Genomic DNA, 24,684 nt, shown 5'->3' with positions numbered 1-24,684 from the left:
TGCACACCTTTTGTTTCAATCTAACTGAATTCATTCCGATTGGTGAATTTGAATGTGGTGTTTACATGAACGCTAAACAAGTGATCGGTTGATGTGCGTTTTACCATTGCTAAGAAAAATTCCCGCTCCTCCGTGAGAGATGCGAGACCCGGCGCGTCTCAGTAATCATGCCACCGGCCTCGCGCCGTTCTCCCGCGGCCGTCAGCCTCGTCCTGCTCGCCACAGTAAACATGATGAATGGCGACTGTAGAACGCAAAAGCCGAATCCCGGACATTTTGGACGATCTCTAAATCCCTCGCAAACTCATCACGTAGGCTAGCTTTGTTGTTTTCAACAACTGCACACTCTTACCGATAGGCGTGGCCTCCTAAGGCAGCGAAGCAAGTGCATTCTGGGAGTTGTTGTCTTTCATCCACATAAGCCAAAAATACATTTTCTGGCTTTTCTCAGTCTAGAAAGCTCCAAATTCAAAAATTTCTTCACATTTCTTCTACTTAAATGACCTATTTTAAATACACATTCATCTTCCCAGAGGTGAAGTATCCCTTTAAACTCATAAATGACAAAAGTATTATGGAAATACTGGATTCTAAAACAACAAACAAATGCCACAAAAAGACCTCGAAGCAGATATGAGGGAGAAACACACACAAAAAACCTCATATGTGGCCGCTAACCAGTATAAGAGGCTTTCCTTATCATTAATGCTTGGATAACACGCCTACGTCTCCTTCCATTAAAAATAATGGCTAGTGCGGCGGCTGAGATATACTTAAACCTACTAACATCCGATAAGTAGACTTATCGCGAGAGGGAAAAATTACGCTTTAGTCGCATAACATCAGTTAATGGAAAAGCCGTCATTTCGCAACAGTTTTTTATCGACATTTAGAAAATATCGCAATGGAAATTACCATTACAAATCTGTAATGGAAACGCAGCTATTGATTTACAGCCAAAACAATGACCTAAAATAACCCGATTTGCAGCGCCAGCGTTTCAGTCTCACAGGATTACTATACTGTATATGTATGTAAATAAATTGTTAATGTTTAAAGGGAGAATCCTGCTGACTGCTGAATTCCTCTGATCATACTTTTCCTTCTTGGTTCCCAAAAAATGTCCCTGGATTTGGAACTTGAGGACGGTAGTTTAATCTCGTATCACCCCGTCTCTGGTGTTATATGGGATTGCACAAGAGACATCCCACTTCACTGGGTTATGCCCATGTGCTGTGAACAAAAAAAGCTGCAACATATTATGTGCCTTTCCCATGAGCCTGTCAGTGAGTGACATTAACATCCTCCGCTGCCCAGCAAGGTGTTAACGTGTCTATGTCTCTGATGCAGCACAGTTTGTCCCAAAAGACTGTCGCTCTGAAATTGGTGGTGCTGAAAGAACAACCTGCAATATCTGATGCACCACAACCAACTGCCAGGTGCCATTATTCTAGTGCGGGTAAATGGCTTTTCATTGAGTGGGGGGGCTGGCAGGCTTTGTTGCCTTTTTTAAGAGAGGTGCTTGCTAATGATAATGTGCTTCCCCCTCCAAAGTAATTACATTTACATTTTCACCTCTCCATTACACTTTCACTTCTCCATTACACTGTGCCTCGTTTACAAAACAAAATGCTCTCTGACGTGTTCCGGGACGCCATTAAAATAAACCATCAACTTGTTTCTGAAACTGGGATCCTTCTGAAGTCTCTACAGAGACCCAAGCGAGCTGTTTAAACTGGACGAGACAAAGCGAACGTTCTTTCACTCGTCCATTTGTCCCGTTGTCGACAGAATCAAGTGTCGGAAACATAACACACATCTGTAAACTGTATCAGTGTAGACAGCGTCAGAATGTAATGGGTTCTATGTTCTTGACATGACGCTCACATCCAGTGTAGGAAAACGTCAGCCGTTAAGCGACTGAACGCCAGTGGGCGGAGCCTATGAGGAGAAGATGTAGAACTCTTCATCGATGTCTTGCTCTGGAGGCAGTCATATGCAAAAGTATTTGCCCGTGTGATGTCACAAATCCCTCAATATCAAAACAAGCTGTTTTTGGAGCTTGGTTAAATAAGCTATGTTTTAAGCTATAAAACTTGCAGGATCAAGGTAAATTTTATTTCGCATGTCATGACCCCTTTAAAAAATCCAACAGAATTCCATCGATATTTAAGGAAGGACAGAATATCATAGAAACTTAGGGGTTGGGCTCTTTTGATTTCGGCCAATAAGCAACCACCTAGAAACTGCCCAGAATACCCTACTCTACCAGCTAGCAACATATTAAAAACCAATCAGACTCTCGTAACAACAACAACAACATAGAAATGCCCTGGTAACCACTCTCAACTCTGTAGAGTTTTGCTCATTATCTCTAGAAAGTAAAGAAAATGTATTCCATAGTATATTGAAGGGGCGAAAAGGGTGGATGTAATGAGGAAACACTGCATGCTAGATTCAAACTTGAATTATCTACATAAGCACCAGAGCTTTGTGTGTCAAAGCAAATGTACAAACAGCGAGAGCACGACAAATGGCTTTTTTTAATATTTACTAAATTCAGTAACTATTGACATTGCAATTAATACACTATACTTACAACTAGACTCTATGGAGTGAAGTGACTATGGGAACCTTTAACATGATGCCAACTCATCTATACAAGCACTCACCGTATCCGCCCATCTTTTTCCGCTTTCTGTTCTTTTTTTCTGAATGATTGATTCAGCCTTGAGGGAAAGAAAGAGCCTACTGATTAATGAATCTTGAAAAAGCCACTGTTTCACGTGAAAAATGGCAGCGCACCAAACCCAACGCCCAGCGCTTAAAAAGGAGGAAGAGACGAACAGCTCGACAAGCACAATCGGCCAAGAAAACCGTGTTATGCTTTCTTTTCTTTTTTTTTATTGGGGACTTGAGCTCACCTAATTCCCGCCCTCCTATTTTCTCTCTGAATCCTACCCTCCGTCTCTTTTGCTCAGTCTTGGCTCAGTGTGGATTTTTTCACCATTGATTGTGGCAGTAAAAAGAATGAACAAAAAGGGGGGAACAAAAAAACACTGGCGATCGCTCTCATTCTTATGGCAGAGAAATAATTCACCCTAAATCAAAATAAAAAAGAAAATTATATTTTAGTGCCTTTTAAAAATAGAATCACTTTTTTATTTCCCTTTATTATTGCTTACATAATTTAAAATTAAATATATAATAAACATTTATATAAAATAATATCTTACAAACGACTGAAAATCCTCCTTTTGTCAAATCACAATTTTAAAATACTTGTTTTTATACAGCAATGTAATTTTGTTATTATCAGCATAAATTCAATGCAACAAATACTGTTACTAAGTTACAATTTCAATCATTACTTTTGCAATTGCAAGAACTCTTTGCAAAAGATATTTTTTCTTATCTATTTTGATCTTAGGATGAAATATGACAAACAATGTTCTTGACAAGACCCAATGGCCATGAAGAATAGCCACACACTCACTGTATTAGAGTCTGAAAGAAAGTAAGAGAGAGAAATGGGGGAATAAAAGCGTACTTTCAGAAAGAGTGCATAGTGCATCCGGGCTTGAGTGCAGATCCTTGATTCCATCCTCTCTAGTACTTTCACTTTAGGCTCAACCAATACACCTGCTGCACCGATCTAGGACCAGCTGCTGGGCTCTAATATTGACATGGGTCAAGTGGCCAACTCTGCACTGCAGAGGAGTATTTGGACCAGCAGGGCTTTACTGAAGAAGAAAAAAAAGAAATTGAGAGAGAGAGAGAGAGAGAGAGAGAGAGAGAGAGAGAGAGGGATAGAGAGAGAGAGAGAGAGAGAGAGAGGGGGGCTCTAGCCATCACATCATCCTCCCAAAGTGCAGCACTGCAGCGCTCAGTCCTCAATGCCTCCGTCACCCTCCTTAACCTACATAACCAGCCAGCCAGAGACACACAGGCATGTCCTCAGCGTGGAAATGCCTCTAGACGTGGAGGAAGAAAGAGCGGGGAAGCTAACAGAATGAAATGGAACAGAATCCGAGAAATTATACAAACGTGTATGCATGTCAACATTATGTTTGGTATCACCAACTACCTCATCATACTATACTTCCGCCATATTCGCTTATTAAGCAGACCTGCTTTAATAACGGAACTGTTGAAAATGACATCAGATAAACGCATAAATAAATTAGAATATTGCTAATAGTGTCCGAGGTGCAATACTGTGAGAAGAACCAGAATATATCAAGAAATATATTGCGAAAAATCAACCCTATTTAGTTTATAATTGTCTTTTTTTCATCATAAGTAATATGAGCTTTGAAATTACCTTTTGTTTAGCATCACCTTATTTTTAAACCCATGTCTGCCAGATTGTTTTCACAATTCAATCAGATCACACTCCTGTTTGACTGATTATTAAAGTAAAGCGAAAATGGCATTTCATGTTGATGTTAGGAGAGAGAGAAAAGGCTGGGGAGAAACATAATAGAAAATAATAATAATAACAACAGACAGAATAGGGGCTTTCTCACCAGGTAGTTAAAGGAACTCAGTTATAGGTACTTGACACCAGCACGTGTCACAGAACTTTTATTTTCCCCTGGGGTCATTTTCCAGGTCGCATTCGCACCGGCAGTGGGAACTCTGGAGTGACATAAGCCGGCCAACCGCGCGGCATTCAACAACGTCAACTGGAGGATGAACAACGCTGTGATCAGAGCTGTGTTTTTGTTGTGAGATTAAAAGAGCGAAAGGGAGGGCTAAGAGACGAAAATTCACTTAGCTTTCTGTTTGTTAGTTTGTGGAGTAAGTATATGTAAACTGTGTGTTTATGCTGCTTTTTACACGGGTTTTGCATGGCATGCGTTCGGCCAATCAACGTACACTTACGTCACTGGTAGTTCCAGTTGTGCTGGGACACTACTCTGAAGTAGGAGCTCATTTAGGCCCTGTTTACTCCTGGTATTAAGATGCGTTTTGGTCGATCGGATCACAAGTAGACGAGTGAGACACATTCCCGTTTACTGGTGTTTTAATCCGTCTCTTTTTCCCACTTTCAACCACTTCTGTCCTGATTTCTTCGAGGGGAGGGTCTATGGGCGGGAAATGTATGGGTTTTTTTTTTTATCTTTTGATCTAATGGACAAAATAAGCTTGTGCAATTTACATATGAACGCGACGGGAGACGATGGAAAAACACACAGAGAGCATCAGCTTTAGTTTCTGCTCTGACAGTCCCAAGACCAGCCGAACGCTATGAGTGTGTGTTAGAAATCAGGAATGGTGAGAGAACATTGTGCTTGGTATGTTTTTGATCTTCAAACCAAACTTGGGTCTCCAGCCGACAATGTTTAAATCCGTCTGTCTGGAGCTCTTCTCAATCCTCATGAGGTCAGTAGACGGAGAGAAGACGGTCTTTTGTGGCTGTTTGAACACATTCGATCACATGAGCGTTTAAACTATGAAAACAATCCGGTCGAATGCGTCTTCAAATTCATTTGGAAGTGGTGGAAAGTGGGCAAGCTCAAAACGTTTTACACCTGTATTTAGTGTCGTCCACTTGTGATGTGATCAACCAAAACGCATCTTAATACCAGGTGTAAACAGGGCCCCCCCAAAATCGTTCCTAGTTCCTGTGGTGCAGGCACTTCTGCCAATAGTAATAGGAACTATGGAAACATTCCTCCGGTGCGAAAGCCCCTAATGTTGAGTGCTTCATTATTGCAACCTGCCTGTGATGGTCGGATGTCATATCACTGGCTATTATGATGTTAGCACTTACTGTGTGCTGTCTAACGCCTATTATACATTAACATTCAGACAAGGGCACAGATAGACCCAGGCACCCAGAGCAGACAGTAAAACACACACATACAAACACACCGCTATCTGAACAAACACCCTGATTGGACAGAGACGTAAAGAGAGAGAAAAATCAAGAAAAGTGGGTATTAAAGGGGGTACAAATATCTTGATATTATGGTGTCCAACCATAAGTCAGTCCAACCAATATATATTGGTTGGACTGATGCAACCAATTTAGCATCAACACTCAAAATATATCTGTTTCCCAGAATTCACAGTTTTACCAGGAGTAGCCAGGACCACTTGCCATAAGAGCAGCCATTTGGCTTAATAGTCTCATTCTGTGTGTGTATGTGTGTGTGCGTGTGTGTGTATGTTAACAAAACAGGAAGGAAATGGTGCAATAGCCCACTCAATTCATTTCATCCTGTGAATGCATTGCATGAATTCCATTCGAGGATAGACTAGCAACAAACACTTCTATTTATATCCCTGAAATTTGACGGAATATGATTACAGATATAAAGTGTCTGTGTGTGTGTGTGTGTGTGTGTGTGTGTGTGCGCGTGTCTTACATAATAAATATACTAATCTAGCTGAGCGTCATCGTGCAATGCGGATTTACTCAAATCCCCAGAACAGCAGGAAGAGGAAATCAGGCCATAGACGAGCAGTGACCTTGCTGTGCTGGTCACGTGATGCATGCCGGTGACTAAACAGAATATCAATGCAGATCGATGCGTTTAAGAGATATCTCTATCGATACCTCAGCGACACCTATGAGTTCAACCTGCAACGATTTCCATTAGATGGATGGATAGAATTAACAAACAGCAGATGATGAATTAAACACTCCATTTTAAACAGATTTCTAAACATAGGAACAAGAAAAGCCACCTAACACCATCACCAACAGTGTTTATATTTTTAGATGCTTCTTATTAACACTGAACGAGTTTAACAGCGTCATGCCCTGGAAACCTGGGATCTGCTCCGGCTGCTTATCCGACCCATCAAACACACTCTGGGAGCTGACAAATCTGCCACAAAAAACTTGGAGTTAAAGGTGAAGTGTGTATTTTTTATGTCAAAACACTTCTATTCCAATGCAGAAACAGCTAAAAGTAAGCAATTCGTAGGTTGACTATGGGAGACGAGGTGGGCGGTAGGGATGTTTGGAAATGTGCAACACATTTATAAATATATATTAGAGATGAAACAGTAACCGGTTTGGTGATTCTCGACGGTTAGTTTTACTGTTTCATTTTTTAACTATCATTAAAGACCCACTGAAGTCCCTTGAAACACGAAGCATTATCAGAGCCCGTCTACGGAGAGCCTTGGCACTTCCTATTAGCCCCATTGTATCGATCTTGGTTGCAGTTCCATTAGAATTCCACTGGAGGTGATCGCGGGCGAGTGCAGACTGAATGGGAGTCTATGGGGCTATACAGCTAAATGTGTCTCTTTCACCCGATTGCCGTTGAGAAATCTCCGATTTTATTGTAGGTTTTGCAAGTTCAACATGTGTTATAGGTCGAAAGTTGAATGAACGAGTACTTATTTCTTTTCGATTTCTTACAGGTTGAGTTGTTGTTGCCCATAACACGCTAGCATTCTGCTAATGACGTCAGCATTCTGACGTCATTGACATTTTAAAATACTTTTTAAACCAAATAAGTGGCTCTAAAAAATCTAACACCCAGCAATGTGTAATTTCTTTGCATCTCCTTTCGAATACAACATTCAAATTACTAGACAAAAAATTATATCCTGAGAAAAGTGGATTTTCAGGGTTTTTCGCCATAGACCTCCATTCATTCTGCACTCGCCTGCGAGCGCCCCCGCATGGACAGAGACGTGTTACTGCAGCCAGTCCAGAAACCGGAAGTAAGCAGAGAGTGCCAATTCTCTTCCTATTAGACATTCTCTGGCATTATTCAATGTGTTGACGTAATTTCCACTGAAACAGGAAGACAGGGCGGGACATATCGAACAGCCCCTCCCCCGTTTAAAAATAGCCAACAGCGTTTCGTTTAGCACGGCCAGAGCCGTTGAGCTCGATAAAGCCGCATTTGACAGCTTTTGACAGCCACAGTCTAATAGATTCCCCTTTTAGATTGAATATGAAACTGTTACTAAAGCAAAACAGTGAACATAGTCATGCTTGTGTCGTTTTAAAAGTGTGTAATTTATGTTGGTGCATGGCACCAAGTGGTGTTATCTCTTCGCCACGTATTCTCTCCTCCTAAACGGCGCAAAAAATCTTACCGACCCCAAACTTCTTATTTAACAGAATTCTGCAGGAAACGTGTTTGGAAATGAGTCATTTTGGAGAGCTGCTACACCTTTAAGTCCTGCATCCCAACAGGTGCCTCACACACCGAGGGATGTGAATGCGAGTGTGTGTAAGTCTATGTGTGTGTCCATTCATGTCTTTAATCCCCTTGGCCCTCTTCACTGGTCTGTTTTATAAAACAGATGCGTGAGTATACTTCACACACCACGATAGCCGCGTGTGTGTGAATGTGATTCTTTTGAGCATTTGACCTTCCTCTAACCTTAAAACGAGAGCCTATGAGAGAGAGATAAGTGAGGTGCTGGGAACAAAAAGAATAGAGCAATCTATCCGAGGGGGAGGGAGGGAAACACACAAACCAGAAGAGACAGGAGGACCATCACACCCTGGTGAGGACACAGATCTCATTAAAATGGCTGCCGAGTGGTGACATGATGGCCAGCGTTGACTTAAAGCTCTGAGATGCATGACCAGAGAGAATCCAGAATGTGAGGGAATCCTGCTTTTATCTCGTTCTCTTTCTCCCTCGATCTCTATCCCTCACATCCCAACATCACACAGCTCTAATCCAAGACCACTAAACACCTGGATAGGTTCTGTAGACGTAAGCCCCCTTCCTTCACACAACAGAAGCAGATAGAAATGACATGAACCAGGAGAAACCATCAAATCTGACCTTTTGACAGCCCTACCTTTTATCCCTCAGCTTAATTCAACCATGACAATACAACACACACACACATACATCACAGCCTCATTCGAGCATAAACGAATCCGAGGAGCTGTGCTCTGAATGAACAGATTCTGGGCAAAGCGAACGAATGCTGAGGTAAACACGGCGTATTCAGTCCTAGTATTAGTACACAGAAATCAGTAACTATCAAATGAACACATGGAGATTCAAGAGCCTGGTGTCCAACTCCTTATCTGGCTCAGTTCAGCCCATCTGTTACAGGGTACGAGACCAGCGCACACACACACACACACACACTTCTGTGCGCATCTACACCCATATGTTTGGTCTCTCCATCTTGTGAGATCACAGAGTCTACACTCCATCAAGGCATCACACACATAAAACACATGCACACATGCTCGTATATCCTCCAACAATGTGGCCTCCTGCCTCCCTGTCTTTAATCAGTTCATTGAAATCAATTAGTGCTCATTGATCCGCTGCTTCTGCGTGAATAAACAAGACATGCTGTCTGGTGCTGCTGCTAACACACACACACACAACACACAGCAAAAAGCTGAAATGGCACGTCTACATACTGCATCCAGAATACATTCTTGATTTTAATGAGTGCCATTTGAGTGCACAAAATGAGTAAAACTGACTAAAAATAACGATTACAAATGCAACAAAATGTTGACTAAAGTTTAAGGATATTTTGGCCAAACCTTAAACCCCTACTGAAGAATTCAGGATGATTTGGAAGAAACCCCTGCCCAACATCAGTGCTTCACTGAGGCTATGAATGGGAGCAAATCTCCACATCCATGTTCCAACGTCTAGTGGAAAGGCTTACGAAAAAGTTGTAACAACAATGTAATGGTTAGCCTATGACATTATGTCAATGAACACAAATAGGTGTTGTTCGGTATAAGCTACACACAGTTTAAAGTCTACGGTTTTGCAGCAAGTGGAAAAATGAACATCTAGGCTATAGTAACCAATCAGTCCAACACAAGGACAGTCACACAGTTGCTCCCATCCATTACGCTGCTCCCAAATGACACAGTGAGCCCCATATCTGCTATTTGGGCCAGAGACAGAGAGAGAGATGGAGAGAGAGAGAGAGAGAGAGAGAGAGAGAGAGAGAGAGAGAGAGAGAGAGAGAGACAGAGAGAGAGAGAGAGACAGACAGAGAGAGAAAGAGAGAGATGGAGAGAGAGAGAGAGAGAGAGAGAGAGAGAGAGAGAGAGAGAGAGAGAGAGAGAGAGAGAGAGAGAGAGAGAGAGAGAGAGAGATCAGCATTCCCTGCTCACAGAACAGAGCGCTTCTGTCTCTTCTCAATTCTGCTATCCACTAGGTTTGGAATGGCCATACTAGGATAGCATATAAATGTGGTCCATTCTTTCAGACTATGTGTGTGTGTGTGTGTGTGTGTGTGTGTGTGTGTGTGTGTGTGTGTGTGTGTGTGTGTGTGTGTGTGTGTGTGTGTGTGTGTGTGGTAACTGCTGCTCTTCCTTCAACCTCTCCTCCCATCAGATGTTCGGCACATCAGTGTACCAGCGATTACTTGTCTTTGATATACGGTGATAGGTTTATGTTCCTGTGTGTGTGTGTGTGTGTGTGTGTGTGTGTGCGCGCGTTGCAGGAGGACAGAGAAGGATGCTGGGGGCCGGAGTGATTCTTTGATAATCTCATTTTCATGCTTTATGACGTCAAAGCCCTTTCAAATATAAGAAAAGAAATGAGACAATATATTGTTGATCTTTCAAATACGTGTATAGGGGAGACTGGGCAGTGTTGCAACACCATCAATTTAACAAATTATTCATGGACTAGAATAGATGGGATGACATCACTACACATGATCACACCCTCCCTAAGTGACAGTAAAATATTTATGTCTCTGTGTACAAATATAAAGGACCAATTTTGAGGTATAAGAAAATACAAAAATCACACATAAAAATGGATTTGTTATATTGTTAATGAACAAGCATTTCATATATAAATATGTTATCTGTCTTTTATATATATATATATATGTATATATATATATATATATAGAGAGAGAGAGAGAGAGAGAGAGAGAGAGAGAGAGAGAGAGAGAGAGAGAGAGAGAGAGAGAGAGAGAGAGAGCCTATATATAAGGGTGAACTGTACTTTACTGGGCCCATGAAGATGACACTGTCAGCTTATATATTTTTTATACTTTTCTGAATTTGTCTCCGATTACATCTTGCTGTTTTTAATCTGATGATGGCTTAAACATGTATATATAATATATAAACAGTAGCCTATAATATTTGATCACAAATCCATGGCAAAAAAATGTCTGTTGGTGTTACAACTCAGTGGGGTTGGTATACTCTTTGCAATTGGCATTCATTTTACTTTCATTTTACAATTTCTATGCTAGTTTAAGTTTGGGAATATCATATCAAAGTTTGAGACATAATGCAAAAAAAAAAAAAGTGTCTGGTTTCTAACAGAACTAAGGGGGAATGGGGATAGGCATACAAATGAATCTGCTTTGGCCAATAAGGAAAGAAAACATTAAAGCATGATTAATGCGTATATTAAAATGGGTCAATATGCACGTTTATTTCCCGACACACACAATCATATGATACAAGCGACAGCACCATCCGCGCGTGCACGTTTTGCCCCAATTGAAACGCGCGGGGATGAAGCATTTCGGAAAAGGGTTCAGAACAGGTTGCAGCAGTTTAAACAGCAAAACATGGTCATTTAATTCCCTTTTATACCAACAACATTGTATGCACTATTCCAACTGACCCTGCTTGACTATAAAACAGCCTAACTATTAATAAATTAACCATAGAAATACCTTTACCTGGCTGGGAATGAGCCGTAGGCAGAAATCCGAGGTCTGTGTATTGATGATCTATGGGTATTTCCCTGTGTTGTCAGTCGTTGGTCAGCGCAATTCCATCAGCCTGAGGTCGGAATAAACCACACGATTCTCCGTTGTCCGAGAACAGCAGCAAATGTTTCACGGTTTCTCCCGACAACACCCCGACATAACACATTCACAGAAAACGATTTCAAAAGTGAAGAATCGTGCACGCGCGTCGCTCCATCAACGGAACGTCTACGTAAATGAAGTCTAGTTGGATTTGTCCGTTGAAAAGCTTGTTTAAAAAACGTAAGTCAGCTTCTCCCTTAATAGCGCATATGGAGAGAAAAAAAAACACGAAATAAACACGAATTCACTTATATGACCTGTTTTCCCCTCTATGTGTCTAAGCAAGACTCTCTTTCGTGATATTTGACGGCTTTCCGGCTACAAACGCCGATTTGATGCGCTGACTTTGACAGCGAAGTCTCGAGTTTAATCTATCGGTCTCTCGGGCGTCTGATCCCGGCTGCTGAAGGCGGTCATGGTGCTCACCGGCTCCGCTGTCGTTTTCCCGTGATTCCGGGAGCTTGTGCAACGGGAGAGATGAGATGCTGTGAGATTTTTGATTGCCCGTCTCTCTCTCTAGCGCTCTCTCTCTTGTGCGCGTTCACGCTTTCTGTGACGCTCTGTATCCAAGCTGGTCTGTCGCTGTGACAACGCGCGCATCCACACACACCACTCTCAGCATCCCTGCTGCATTCCTTTGCGTTACATACAGCTCTGATGGACACACACACCACCACTGTAGTGGTGCTGCCAAAAACCAAGGCTGAATGTTATATATGATATGATACGTTTGATTTCTCTCCTTCCTCGCGCACGAGGTCATCCTCGGTTCTGCATCAGAATGACGTCAGGGCATTTTAAAGTGACAGAACCCCCTCTTGTTAACCATGACCCGATGTCAACCGCTGGATGATGGGGATCTTCTTTTACATCTTTGTTGGACTAAGGCTTATCGGTTTGTTGTGCATCTTTGGTAAACGGTGCCACTTGTGCCTAAAAATTCAGGAACTAAAAAACAAATAGGAAAAATTACTATGTTTAATGTTTTTGAAGTCTCTTGTGCTCATCAAGCCTCATTTATTTGATCGAAAATACAGTAAAAACAATAATATTGTGAAATGTTATTACAATTTAAAATAATGGTTTTCTATTTTAATATAGGCTACTTTAAAATATAATTTATTCATGTGATCAAAGCTGTATTTTCAGCATCATAACTCCAGTCTTCAGGGTCACATGATCCTTCAGAAATATGATTCGACACTCAGTTTTCATCAATGTTGGAAACAGTTGTGATGCTTAATAATTTTTTTGGAACCTGTGATATGTTTTTGAGGATTTATTGATGACTAAAAAGTTAAAAAGGATAGCATTTATTCAAAATGTGGAATTTTTTTCTAACATTTAACACATCTTAGCTGAATAAAATAATTTCTCTCAAAAAGAAAGAAAACATTTTTATTTTAAATTTATTTAAAATACTTTATTCTATTTTCTATTTTATAATCCATTAAAAAAAAATGTAATAGTGATGAATGGGGACATGAAAACTGCCTGATATTATGGTCAAGCACAAATTATGTCACAATATTCCACTACTCAACAGTCTTAATCAGTGCAGCAGTTTGATATTATTGATTTAATAACTTTAAATCACTGATTTTGCTCCAGTCCAGTTGCACAAACTGCAGTATAGGCCTACACTATAATCTCTACACACTCGCGAAACAAGGCAAATAAACACAAGTTAGCAAAAATCCCAGCACTTTTGTGGTAATAACCATTTTCTAATTCTGCTCTACAGAACGATGCGAGTCCATGGGATTCAGTGAGACGCAGCTGAAACACATCCAGTTAGTTATACAGAACTCATTTTACCCAGTCTCCAGACAACACTCAGGAGATCTTAAACTCATGCAGACCGGACTCACCTTAACCTGAACTGAGGCTGAAGGCAGCAGGTGTGTCTAAATCTGTGAAAGCAGCGGAAACATCTGCTCTGGGCAGAGGAGGATTCATTCACAGCAGGAGGGAGACACTTTACTGGCCTGACTTGCAGCAGTTTCCCACCTTACAAGGCCATACACACTAGAAAACAACAGAGGCAGTTCCCCCAATGTTCCAGACGATTATTTATCTACAATCTCACAGTCAGAGTCAGCATGGCTTTACTGGAATAACTGTATACAACTATAATACTGGCGAACTATTTAAAGTCGCAGTGAAATCAAAATTGAGAGAAAAATTCTCTTCTCTGATGATGTGTTTACTGGCGCGAGGGCGGGGCAACCTGTCACTCACATGAGATCGACCAATAGCAAACCACAACCATCCAATCAATTCCCCATGGACAAAATCAAGTCCCGCCCTACTTTTTTCTTGTTTGAGAAGCCGTTTCACTCGGATATACTGTACGTCACAATAGGGAAGAAAAGACCATCGCAACCTCCGTTTCATGACGACTTTAAAGGAACAACAGCAATTGTGGCATAATGTTGATTAGAACAAAAAAAAAAGATTTATACTTATCCGTCTTATTCCCTCAAGTCCCCCTGTGATGAAAATCAAGCTTTTAATGTTGTTTATATGTCTATGTAATGTTTTTAATATGATTTAAGACAAACCATGTACAAATTCGAAAGTCAACACGATGAAATATCATGATCACTCTGAAGCAGGGGAGTCTCAAGTGAAGACAGGTTATCTCGGTATATTTTTCTGTTGATGTGAAAAATATCAATATAGATTTATATCAATTGCTAGATTTAGCAATATAGCGGGGTGTATGATGTATATTACGATGTCATGCTGAACTATAAGCCTTTTTCCACTGACGTTCTGAGTTGTTCAAAGCGGTTCTGATTGTTAGAAGGCCGTCGTCTGACTCTGAGATGGCGAACGGGTTTGTGTAACATTAGCAACACATTATTAGCTGTTTGAAAATGTAGTCAAGCAAAAGGCTAATCATATTAATTACCGTTATGTGTCCAACGTTGTAAAGAGCGACACCGTTGTGTAGCGTTTACCTCAGTAAGTGGACTGAGCAAGTGGATCTCTGAGCTGGTGTGAGTGAGTGGAGGCGGGGCTAATTTGCATATTCATAGAACTGCATATACTAAATGAAGCAAGGGTGTAGAGTTACATTCAAGCTATTTTTAAGACATGAAGGATTTTTTTACAGGATTTCTATTTTTTTTAATGTCATTTTGGTGATCAAAGATGAGTTTTAGGGGATACAATTATTGACCACAGGGGGACTTTAAAAAAGGGGGTTACACACACAATGGAAGTGAATGGGGCCAATCCATACATTTTAAAATTCTCACTGTTTCATTGGCATAAACTCTATGTTTTAACATGATTTCAGTGTGAAAAAATTGCTTCCTACCCTTTTCTGTGTGAAGTTATATTCTGTGTAAAACCATAATCCCTAAAACAACCGCAATATTATTTAAACAGCTTTATAGCTCAAACAATACATGGTTTAACAGAGAAATTTATGTTTTTACAAAATTACAAGTTTACATTTCTGCTTTTAAATCCTCCAAAATTCATCCTCATTTCCCTTTATGTAAGCGTGTCAACTTTTCCTTTTTTTAAGAAAACGAAGGATGTGCAATTTTTTTTTTTTTTTATGAACATTAACTCTCAAAGCTCTTTCTTCCAAAAACAGTTATGCTTGTTTTGGGTTTTTTTTCTTTCTTTTTTCTTTTTTTCTTTCTTTCAGAAGCTCGAATAACTTGGAGAAATGGTGTTTTAACAGATCTAAAAACCATCAGTCTCAATTGGCCTTTTTCTGGACTTCTTTCAGTAATGACTGATTTGGCATTTTGCCAAAGTGTCTTTTAACAGTCACGCTGGCAGATAAGATAAGGGAAACCGTGGAGAACAAGGGAAAAAAATAAAAGATTGATGTAAGTGGGTGAATAGAACGGAGCAATTAGTTTGGGGAGGGGGAGTTGGACTATGACTGACGATACCAAGATGGTGACAAGGAAGATACTGTCCGAGACAGAAACAAAGCTGCCCGACGTCCCCAAGACACATTACATTTATTTCACATGTCCACTGCACTAAGCCAAAGACTGAGAGTTCAGAGCTGGGGATGCTTGGCGATTCTCGGTGGATAAGAATCAGCCATCAAAGGTAACGGTTTACACCAGAGAGGACTGACATCAGTGCAGAGCCAGAGAGCCACACAACCTCTTTGATATCTGCAACACACAAACCAATGCACACACACATACACACACATTGCATACAAGTGCACACTGTTGGCCCTTTATGGCTCATCTGCAACAGGAGAGGATGCACATTACATAAAGAAATGTTCTGCAGTGCCCTCTCTCTCTCTCTTATTTTGAGTGAGCGACGTTTGATCTGTCTTATTCTCAGTAAGTGACCAGCGAGAAGAATCTTTGAAGTGCATTATGAGACTCTCTCCCGCTGTCAAACTCCTGGAGGCAGAGGGAGCTTTGTTTCACAAAGATGCTTCAAACATACATACAGATTGCATACCTTCAACAATTCATCCACTCTCACACTAGCACTGTTCTTTTACAATAATCATTGCTCATGTGCTGTAATACCGTAAGCTACATTGACTTTATAGACAAATAGGACAGGATGTCATGATGATCTTCCGGGCTCAATATGTGTCAAAATATCATGTGCAACCCAATGAGGCATGTAAGCAAACTTTCTGATTGCTAAATAACTAAACTGTATATACATGGTTTAGCACATACAGGAAATCTGCACAATGCACAACATTAGCCCTATTCGCACTGGATAAGTATTACCTGGTGACCTCTAGTCATTCGTCATAATTGCAGAGGTTGTCTGTGATCTTAATCCCGTGCGAATCGGCCATGTCTGTGATTTGTAAAGTAAAAATTCCCCCGCAAATGACCTACTATATTTCACCGAACACCGAGGTCCTGTGATAATATTAGTCCCGTGCGAATCAGCATCTCTGTGATTTGGCGGGGTCGTATATCATTTTTTCAAGGTTTTTGTTTCCTGTGTGCCTTTTATCCATCTTTTGCGAAGAATGGAGTGTTGGAGTGTTTTGATAGTATTTTGGGTGCTGGGTCATATCACTACAGGCTACACCATACAACTACACAATTTGCAGAAAGAGAAAGCTGAAAACCATGATTAGATGGAGATGGATGACATGTGCGGTAAGGAACATTCTTCTGTTTATGATATATCATACAGCTAGACCTATAACGACAAGACATTTCCAAGCAATAGCCTATTGACATCATATCCGGGAGATAAGTCAGTAAACTCGAGTAAAATCACAGGCTTATCCCGTGCGAATGCGCCACATGAAATTGAGATGTGGGGGGGTAATTTCTAAATCGCACGAGGTCCCCAGATAATACTAATCCAGTGCGAATAGGGCTATTGTCTATATGTGAATCTGTCATAATTTACCCCCAAAACCAAAACACCACATAAAACAGAAGTTGCGATAGTCTTTGCTTCCCTATTGTGATGTATGTGCATCCATTGGGAATTGCATGGATCATTGGAAGCAGACGTCACACATCCTCGCTGTAGATGCGCGCATATTGTGGAGGCAGAAAAACAGTGGTGACAAGTGGAGGATTCAAATCGAGATTCACGGAATAAGAGAACAAATGTTTTATTGTGCCTTTGGATGTCAGAATGCAAAAAAAGAGATGGTCTTCATTTTTATAGAATGCAGACGTCTGTCTGAATTGTGAAATATAAACTCGGAATTGCAAGAAAAAAAGTAAATATAAACTCAAAATTAACGTTTTAATCCTTTTATTCCACGGCTTCCAAAGACTGCTACTGCAGAACTGCCATTTTCTGACACCAGGTAGGCTCCGCCCACAAAACACATCATCGCTAAAATGTCATGTGAGTGATGGGTTGCCCCGCCCTCACGCCAGTAAACCCGTCATCAGAGGAAAGTTATTTTGATAAACAAATTATGAGGCCACATGAATTAAAGTATAAATAAGTAAATAAATTCAATAAAAATAATAAGAATGGTCAATTCTGATTTCATGGTGACGAAGATTTTTGTGATGTTGTTGTTGGCATTATTATATATTTATTTGCAATTTCCTGCAAATCAACTAAAATGTCATGCAAAACCATAAAAATATAATAATCATTCATTTTCTCTATGCGAAATATCACATTTGATTTTGGTGTGATACTGTACTCATACTCATACTGTACACATAACGTTTTCAATCATTTTATATTTTAGAATAAAATAAAGGCCTTAATTTACATTCAGACCGGATGACATTTTGAATTGTGTGTCGGTAATGAAATCACGGCTGTAATTATCATGCTGCTGGAAGAGAGAGGGGTCGGAGTCCAGGGTCAGCTACAGGTCACGACCCCTGGAGATGAGGTCAACAGCCAATGGCACGATGAGTTCAGGGTTTAAGAAAGATTAAATGACAGGCCCATTCGCGTATATGGGGGCCAGGTTTTCTAACCACTTAGTCACTGCCATCCGCATTATATTTACCAAAAACAAAATGTGTGTGTAGCAGCAGAGATCCTGTGAAAGCAGTCAGTTCTCCTACACACGGGGGAATTGTTTTTCTTTCTTTCAGTTTCAACAAGCAATGGCGCTCTGGAACAACACTCTCACCCCCGTGTCTGTCTATGTTCACCAGTCACGCTTCAAATGCCTCACAAATGCGATTGAGTCAAAACGTATGCAAGGAGGTGATGCCGTATCACACACACACGCATATAAAGATCACACACCCAGACCTGCATGTGTTCAAATGTGTGAGCATCACACTTTCCCATCAACACTAAATTCTTCTTTACACCCCGGTGGTGGTGACGCATCCCAGAACGGTGGCGGTGGAAAATGCAATCTATCTTTAAACACGAACTTCATGAGGCTTTCATTACAATGCTGATGGCAAATTAGTTTTCGACAGACAATCCGACAGGTGAGCGGAGGGGTGGCACCTGTCGAAACTCAGAGCGTCTGAGAAGTATATCAGCATCTGTCAACATGCATTCAGGGCCGCGTGTGACGTTCTCAACGGAATTGAGTGTTTAATGAATGTAAATTGTGATAAAACTAGGAAGATGGCATGGCATTAATATGACATAATACAGCAGCTCATGTCAGAGTTTTTGAGAGACAAGTTAATGAAGACCATACTGAGTAAGGCCAATGTTATAATTAACCAGACTGTTGAACAAACGCAACACCTTTGTCAATGTTTAATTGTGTGTGTAACCGTGAGGTCCTTGTGATTTAACTGTGGAGTGTAATAATTACATTACATGTACGTTTGTATTACGTGAGCTAGATTTTAAATGGTGCTTGCCTGTGCAAACCTCACTGTCATGATGCTAGAGTGTAAAAATCTAAGCAATAGCCCTGCTACGTGATTGAGTATCATTCAAGGGGAAACCAAAGTCATTCCATTAGCAGAAACAAATCTTACTTTCAGTGCCTGATTAAAAATCCTACTAAATAACTTTATGAATCATGTCAAGAGTCCTTAGTGCCTTTTAAAATGTTACATTCGTATAAAAGCATGGATCCTAGTCGAATTAAACTCAAAGGTCAAACTGACTTATTCATGACACTGGCTTGCGCGTTGGCAGAATGTAAATGGTATGTAGCTCTGCAAGTATGTTAAATAGAGATAAAAGCGTTTATACAAATAAAGTTTGTAGTGAGTTTTTTCTGATCATTGTTCTGTGAGAATGAGTTAGAAATGTTAAAGGGGTCATCGGATGCAAAATTTAATTTTATATGGTGTTTGCATATAAAGGTGTCTTTGCAGTGTGTGGACACAACCATCATACAACGACAAAAATCCATTCACTCCTTTTTTTTATCCTCAAAAAGCCTAAACACTCACAATTTGGATCATAATTTGGAATTACTGGAATTAATATTAGGAATTTCACTGTTTTCATAATGTAGAGAGTGTTCATTTATATCATAAGTATAATAAATCAGGAAACTACATGAGGTAAAATAAACCATGCGTATGAATTGACATTCTCTTGATTTGTGCTTACGTGAAAGAGAGTATTTTCTCCTTAACTGCAGTGAACCAAAGACCGTCTCAAAAACACGGTTTGAAATCGCTGTTTCTGACGTCACAAACTACCTTGTAACCAATCAGATCAACGTGTGATCGTCAACGAGTGGATCTCTGAGCTGCTGTGAGTGAGTGGAGGCGGGGCTCATTTGAATATTCATAGAACCGCGTATACTAAATAAAGCAAGGGTGTCGAGTTACATTCAAGATATTTTAAGGCATGAAGACATTTTTTTTTCACAGGAATTTTTTTTAAAACGTCATTTTGGTGATCAAAGATGAGTTTTAAGGGATACAATTATTGACTACAGGGGGACTTTAAAAACTTGATTACAATTTGTATTAAATCATAAAACACAGAATCTAGAAAAATGAATGGAGAAGATCTCTGAGCTGCTGTGAGTGAGTGGAGGTGGGGCTCATTTGCATATTCATAGAACCACGCATACTAAATGAAGCAACGGTGTAGTTACATTCAATCTATTTTAAGGCATGAAGAATTTTTTTTTTTTAAATATGTCATTTTGGTGATCAAAGATAAGATTATTGACTACAGGGGGACTTTAAAAGCTTGTTTAAGTTTATATAAATTTGTATTAAATCATAAAACACAGAATCTAGAAAAACCGAATGGAAAAAATATAATTTAGGGAAAAATAAAACAGATTTCATGGGGCCCCAATTAAAGATCGCAACTCTGTTGAGTTTACATCACACGTCACAATGTCCTGATGTTTATCCTGAGTTAGTTTCTTTGCTGCAATGTTGTTCCTGGACCAACAAAAAGTCCAGGAACACATCGTACTTGGCAGTGTTGCGGTCATCAATCTCTAGCCAGGTGAACACGTGTCTCCTCTCTGTCCTTCCTAAATCTTAGTTACATATCTCTGAGTTCTGTCAGTCTGAGGCCAGTTGCACTAGCTTTAAACAAGCAGCCATCAGGTGTCTGTGAGCCAGTCGCACCTGGCAGTGTCCCAGGACAGTCACCACAGGCTAGAAAACTGTCCCCAGTCTCTCTTTGTTCCTCTTTCTCAGCTTGCATGACAAGAAACAGATTCATAGCCTATAGCAGCACTAACAGGACGAGGTGGGACACGGTTCTGCAGTGCATGCGTGTGCGCGAGCCTTGCACTTTCCTGGCATCTGTTCATAATTGAAGCCCATGTGAGATCTGGCATGAGGATAATAGACAGAGGAGGGGAGGGATGGATACCGGATACATACACCTGCCCTCAATGTACACTCACGGGGAAAAAGACAAGGATGAAAATGAAGAAATGTAGAGACGCACAGAGGAAAAGAAAGCACAGAAGCTGGCAGAGAGATGCGGTAAATGGGGAGGAAGACTGGAAAGGAAGAGAGGAAAAACAAATAGAAGAAAATCCTTTTTCATGGTCATTTTTCATACTGAATATGCGTGTTTGTGAAACAGCGGGGTGCACGGCCGTTGTGATTTGTGAGTACTGGCGTTCTACATACGACGAGCGATGTCTTGGTTTCTCAATGAGTTCCTGTGCAAAATGGTTTTAAGAGCTGCTGAGATTTTTATTTGGGTAGGCCTATGTCGGTTTCAGAAATTTCTCAAAAATAGGGGCGCAGATAAAGAGGTTAAGAAAATTAGACTCTTAAAAAAAGTCATTTCCAGCTCAAAGTAGATAAATAAAGCAGATAGATGAGATACACAACAAAAGTCACAATGACATAAAATCACAATTACAAGAAATAAAGTTGCAATTGTGAGACACAAAGTCACAATTTTGACAAATAAAGAGATATAAAAGTTGCAATTATGAGAAATAAAGACGCAATTCTTAGATATAAACTTGTAAATGTGAGTTACAAGTTGCAATTGCAAGATATTAAGTTGCAATTACGAGAAATTAGGTCATAATTGTACAATATATCGTTATAAACATACAGTTATGAGATATAAATCTGAGATATAAAGTCAGAATTATGAGTCAGACACAATCGTGAAAAGTAAACTCATAATTCTTAGTTACAGTGGGTACGGAAAGTATTCAGACCCCCTTAAATTTTTCACTCTTTTTTATATTGCAGCCATTTGCTAAAATCATTTAAGTTCATTTTTTTCCTCATTATTGTACACACAGCACCCCATATTGACAGAAAAACACAGAATTGTTGACATTTTTGCACATTTATTAAAAAAGAAAAACTGAAATATCACATGGTCCTAAGTATTCAGACCCTTTGCTCAGTATTTAGTAGAAGCACCCTTTTGATCTAATACAGCCATGAGTCTTTTTGGGAAAGATGCAACAAGTTTTTCACACCTGGATTTGGGTATCCTCTGCCATTCCTCCTTGCAGATCCTCTCCAGTTCTGTCAGGTTGGATGGTAAACGTTGGTGGACAGCCATTTTCAGGTCTCTCCAGAGATGCTCAATTGGGTTTAAGTCAGGGCTCTGGCTGGGCCATTCAAGAACAGTCACGGAGTTGTTGTGAAGCCACTCCTTCGTTATTTTAGCTGTGTGCTTAGGGTCATTGTCTTGTTGGAAGGTGAACCTTCGGCCCAGTCTGAGGTCCAGTGCACTCTGGAGAAGGTTTTCGTCCAGGATATTCCTGTACTTGGCCGCATTCATCTTTCCCTCGATTGCAACCAGTCATCCTGTCCCTGCAGCTGAAAAACACCCCCACAGCATGATGCTGCCACCACCATGCTTCACTGTTGAGACTGTATTGGACAGGTGATGAGCAGTGCCTGGTTTTCTCCACACATACCGCTTAGAATTAAGGCCAAAAAGTTCTATCTTGGTCTCATCAGACCAGAGAATCTTATTTATAACCATCTTGGAGTCCTTCAGGTGTGCTTTCATGTGTCTTGCACTGAGGAGAGGCTTCCGTCGGGCCACTCTGCCATAAAGACCTGACTGGTGGATGGCTGCAGTGATGGTTGACTTACTACAACTTTCTCCCATCTCCCGACTGCATCTCTGGAGCTCAGCCACAGTGATCTTTGGGTTCTTCTTTACCTCTCTCACCAAGGCTCTTCTCCCCCGATAGCTCAGTTTGGCCGGACGGCCAGCTCTAGGAAGGGTTCTGGTCGTCCCAAACGTCTTCCATTTAAGGATTATGGAGGCCACTGTGCTCTTAGGAACCTTAAGTGCAGCAGAAATGTTTTTGTAACCTTGGCCAGATCTGTGCCTTGCCACAATTCTGTCTCTGAGCTCTTCAGGCAGTTCCTTTGACCTCATGATTCTCATTTGCTCTGACATGCACTGTGAGCTGTAAGGTCTTATATAGACAGGTGTGTGGCTTTCCTAATCAAGTCCAATCAGTATAATCAAACACAGCTGGACTCAAATGAAGGTGTAGAACCATCTCAAGGATGATCAGAAGAAATGGACAGCACCTGAGTTAAATAGTGTCACAGCAAAGGGTCTGAATACTTAGGATATTTCAGTTTTTCTTTTTTAATAAATGTGCAAAAATGTCAACAATTCTGTGTTTTTCTGTCAATATGGGGTGCTGCGTGTACAATAATGAGGGGAAAAAAATGAACTTAAATGTTTTAGCAAATGGCTGCAATATAACAAAGAGTGAAAAATTTAAGGGGGTCTGAATACTTTCCGTACCCACTGTATAAACTTGTAACTGAGATGTAAAGTATAGCAATTGCAAGATATTTAGTTGTCATTTATCATATCAATTACGAATAAGTCGCAATTGTGAGATAAAGTCGCAATCATGTAAAAAAGTCACAATTGTAAGATATTTATTAAGTTAATTTTGAGAAATTAAGTCACAATTGTGAGGCAAAATCGTAAGATATAAAGTTGCAATTACGAGAAATTAAGTCATAATTGTCATGTTTATGATCAGGGTTTGAAATGAACAGCCGCCAACGTCAAATCACTAGCCAATTTGGCGGGTGTCTTATTAACTTACTCACGTTGCTGGGGAAGTTCGTGTAAGCCAAATCTGCGTCGATTTAGCTTAAGTACTCAACTCGTGAGTCATCATGCTGTGTTAAAGACAGCGCATTGAGCAGAATCTGCGCATATCTGGCTTACGTGAACATACACGTCACTACGCAACAAATAATGGCGTGCTTGGTAATTTGCATTAAAGCATTAGTGAAGATTAAAAAGCATTTGGTTAACAGAAAAGACATTGTTACTTTCCAACATCCTACATTTTGTGGATGTTCTTTGTACTGTTTTGATCTGTCCACCTAAAACACATTTTTGGTGAAAAGGATGAGGATGAAAGAGGAAGGGAGAAGATGGCTGGATGATAGGATTTAACAAAAAAATTAATGTATGAAATCTAAATTTGTATATATATAAATATATATACAGTGAGGAAAATAAGTATTTGAACACCCTGCTATTTTGCAAGTTCTCCCACTTGGAAATCATGGAGGGGTCTGAAATTGTCATCGTAGGTGCATGTCCACTGTGAGAGACATAATCTAAAAAAAATAATCCAGAAATCACAATGTATGATTTTTTTACTATTTATTTGTATGATACAGCTGCAAATAAGTATTTGAACACCTGTCTATCAGCTAGAATTCTGACCCTCAAAGACCTGTTAGTCTGCCTTTAAAATGTCCACCTCCACTCCATTTATTATCCTAAATTAGATGCACCTGTTTGAGGTCGTTAGCTGCATAAAGACACCTGTCCACCCCATACAATCAGTAAGAATCCAACTACTAACATGGCCAAGACCAAAGAGCTGTCCAAAGACACTAGAGACAAAATTGTACACCTCCACAAGGCTGGAAAGGGCTACGGGGAAATTGCCAAGCAGCTTGGTGAAAAAAGGTCCACTGTTGGAGCAATCATTAGAAAATGGAAGAAGCTAAACATGACTGTCAATCTCCCTCGGACTGGGGCTCCATGCAAGATCTCACCTCGTGGGGTCTC

The 24,684-nt window shown here is 40.3% G+C and overlaps 1 protein-coding gene across 3 annotated transcripts in view; it reads right to left on the bottom strand.

The window, feature by feature from the left end:
* nlgn2a (neuroligin 2a) overlaps window positions 1-24,684 on the bottom strand; it is a 248,988-nt gene that overhangs the window by 208,742 nt on the left and 15,562 nt on the right. For 2 of the 3 annotated variants that reach the window (XM_084404864.1, XM_084404867.1), the window contains exon 1: window positions 11,635-12,554. The exons of the other annotated variant lie outside the window; for it this stretch is intronic. The gene's annotated coding sequence lies outside the window, so the exon portion shown is untranslated. Of the gene's footprint in view, window positions 1-11,634; window positions 12,555-24,684 lie in introns of those variants that run through there. 3 annotated transcript variants of the gene reach the window in all.

This window comes from Rutilus rutilus, assembly GCF_951802725.1.
Source record: "Rutilus rutilus genome assembly, chromosome: 3".
Taxonomy (NCBI): Eukaryota; Metazoa; Chordata; class Actinopteri; order Cypriniformes; family Leuciscidae; genus Rutilus; species Rutilus rutilus.
Note: the sequence above shows the minus strand (reverse complement) of the source record. Positions and strands in the feature narration are given on the sequence as shown.